Here is a 3553-nt window from a genome sequence, read left to right on the forward strand (position 1 = left end):
TTTTTTTTTTTTTACTTTTTTTTTTTGATCAACATAATTTAAGTGTGCTGCAGAAGTTTTACTACAGGTTCAAGTATGCTGTGAAATAAAAAAGGTTGAAAAACACTGCTCTAGTTATTTGATTATACAAACTGGGAATGACTATTTAGCAGGTAATGATTTTGATAACAGGTCTAAATCACTTTATCAAATATCATATACTTTTTTTTTTGAACCAGAGTCTCCCTTTGTCACCTGGGTAGGAAGAAATAGAATCATCGTACCTCACAGCAACCTCAAACTCCTCGGCTCAAGCAATCCTCTTGACTCAGCCTCCCGAGTAGCTGGGACTACAGGCATCCGCCACAATGCCCTGCTAATTTATCTATTGTTTAGTAGAGACCAGTCTTGCTCTTCCTAAGGCTGGTCTCAAACTCCTGAACTCAAGCAATCCTCCCGCTCTGGCTTTCCAGAGTGATAGGATTACAGGCATGAACCACTGTGCCCAGCCCAAATATCATATAGTTTTATTCACAAGAAGTATCCTTCTCAAAGGATCGTTTTCATCTTATAAACAAGAAAAAAGTTTCTTTTCTATACTGCAAATGAAAGAAATGTAGTTCCAACCTCAGAGCCCTCAGTCCAAAATCACATGGTAATTTCTAGAAGTCTGTAGGAAGAAAGAGGCTATTTCTACTAGGCCTCAGGCAGAAGTACTCTAAACTTTCTGTCTCAACTTCTGACACTCTGCTTCCCAAGCCCCAGTGCTCTGGGAGCTGTTCACTAGTTTTCCAAAGCTCTTAATAGGAGCTTTTCTTTGGGGCCTACCTGCCCTTCACTTCTTCAGTGACCTCTAATTTCAGTAGTACGCACAACTCAACCAGGTTTTAAGATGGATCTTATTTCAAAGCAAAGTATATTTGAGTGCAAAAGACCACAGGCAACCCCTGCTACTATCACTACCCAGGGAATATACACACTTCAAAAATTTTCTAATTGGAATAAATTAATGGTGATATCTTCTAGAAGCCATCTCTTTTTAAAGCAGCCACCTCTCTACAGTTCTTTTTCCTTTCAAATCTCCAACCACCACAAAGTCATATATTGTGCTGAGAATATAATGATAGTAAGCACATACACACATACATGATCTTGACAAGTTGGCTACTCACTTCAAATAGGCTGACATATAGATTTATACTAAATCTATAAAAAACATCAACAAAAGCCTCCAAAACCTTGAAATCACCAGGCCAGGCAAAGGACTCTAACTTAGCAAATTTAGGATAATGTCAAAATACATGTTCATCTCCTTTGTGAGGTTATTTTCAGAAACTTGAGTATTGTTTGAAAGCACCTAGTACTATCAGAATGTCCTAAAGATTTTATTTTACCTTCTAGATTATATAAAATATAAGTATAACCTTCTATCAATAACGTTGCCATTTTAATAAATCCTAGGCATTTATCATCTGTCAAGTGCATGGACCACTCTAGGAAGCCAAAATATTTAAATGCAATGAAAGCCAACATGATACCAGAAAATAGTTTTATCTTCCTTCATTTGATGTTTCTGCTTTTTTTTTTTTTTGAGACAGAGCCTCAAGCTGTCCCCCTGGGTAGAGTGCTATGGCATTACAGCTCACAGCAACCTCCAACTCCTGGGCTCAAGCGAGTCTCCTGCCTCCGCCTCCCAAGTAGCTGGGACCACAGGCGCCCGCCACAACGCCCGGCTATTTTTTGGTTGCAGCCGTCATTGTTGTTTGGCAGGTCCAGGCTGGGGATTCGAACCTGCCACCTTAGGTGTACGTGGCTGGCGCCTTAGCCGGTTGAGCTATAGGCGCCGAGCCGATGTTTCTGCTTTTTTAGAGAAAGTACTTAATTTTGGAAGGAAAGTCTGTTTTTGACGGTATATTAAGGTATACAATGGTTCCCCACTGGCTTCCTTTATGCATCATCTCCTTTACTCTTCCTATTATTTCCTTGATTTTCTACTTTCAACCAATAAGTTTTCTCCTAAATATAAGAATTTTATGTAACTATTATAGGACTAATCCTATATGATTTCACCAATATGAGACTTACTTTAAACCCATTTCCAAAGTCTCCAATTAGTGTGAGCAGCATATGCTGGGAAGAAGACAGGACCAACAGAGCCAAGAGGCTGGCTTAAATTCATGGCCTAAAATCAACTATGTATTCATCCAAAGTCAATTTAGCAAATAAAGGTAACAGTATAAATGTAGAGAGCCTTTAGAGAAACTGACTAATCTATTTTTATACCTATTTTGGCCAAATTACTTTTAATTCTACATACTACATATATACATAGAAACTCTTAGCAAAGTTAGCAACTGTTGAAAGAATAAAAAATTAAGCCAGATCTTCCTAATTAGAAACAATGTGAGCCACCGGGGCATGCAGTAGCCCTCCAGGGATGCTTGTAGTACACTAATTTCAAGTAGTTTCTCCGGCCATTCACTGCCTTCGCCTTAAGGCATAATTCTATAGTCATTTTTAAAAATATTCATACCATTTTTATTTTTATTTATGCTATTCAAGGAAAATAAATACTCATACCCTTATTGCACGCTTACTATATGTTGAGTGTTAAGCTTTTTTTATATAATCTTGTGAGGTTTTTAATATATAATCAAGTACTTGAGTCAGCTCACTAGCAAAAGTCTAGACTAGAGAAACACTAAGTAATGCCTAGATGGGACTTTGTTCTATAGTATATACAATGATCCCCTATTGCCTATTTTTCACATTTTAGAATCTAGGATTCTCTTTGAGATGCTATGGAATTGTTGAGGACTAGTCCCTGAACTTTAAGTAGTTGCACTGTCCTGTTCTTAATCTAGGGACATAGACTAACTCACATGTAATATTTTCAAAGCTGCTGCTCTGCAACGTGCATCCCTCATAAAACCTTAATCACATAAATTTAGTTAAATCTTTTAAAACCAGATTGCACTGGCTTCACAGAACAAGTCTGGCCGCTTAGCTTCAATTCCCTGGAGAGAAGAGAGAAGCTCTTCTCTATTATGAAACCAGCTTGCCTAATCAAATTCCCTTTCAGAGAAAGAGGTCAAGGAGAATAACTGCTGTGCCATTTTTCAATTCTTCCTTCCAAGAAATGCCTGTGATTGACAGACACTATTTCTTTGAGATCCAGAGGCCTACCGCCAAGGTTAACTAATTGTTTCTTGGTTAAAAGAATAACACCAGATCTACCAAGCCATATGACTCTCCATAATCATAATATTTCACACATTAAGAAAGTTTTATAATTTTCAAAGCTAACATATATACACTCAAAATATCTCATAGGGAAAGTAGGACAGATCTTATCTTCATTTTACAGACTGAGAAACTGCAACAAAGGCAATGTATGACATCTCTAAGGTATGCATGTTAGTAGAGGATCTAAAAACTCTTACTTATGCTTTTATAGTCCTGTGATTTTCTACATATCACATATCTTTGCACTCTCCTTAGTATGTCTACTAATCCCATTATCTGCCCCATTTTACTGAAATATTTACGAACAGAAGATGAATAGCCTCTTCAA

The sequence above is a fragment of the Otolemur garnettii genome, unplaced genomic scaffold (assembly GCF_000181295.1).
Source record: "Otolemur garnettii isolate 467f Iridium unplaced genomic scaffold, OtoGar3 scaffold00037, whole genome shotgun sequence".
NCBI lineage: Eukaryota > Metazoa > Chordata > Mammalia > Primates > Galagidae > Otolemur > Otolemur garnettii.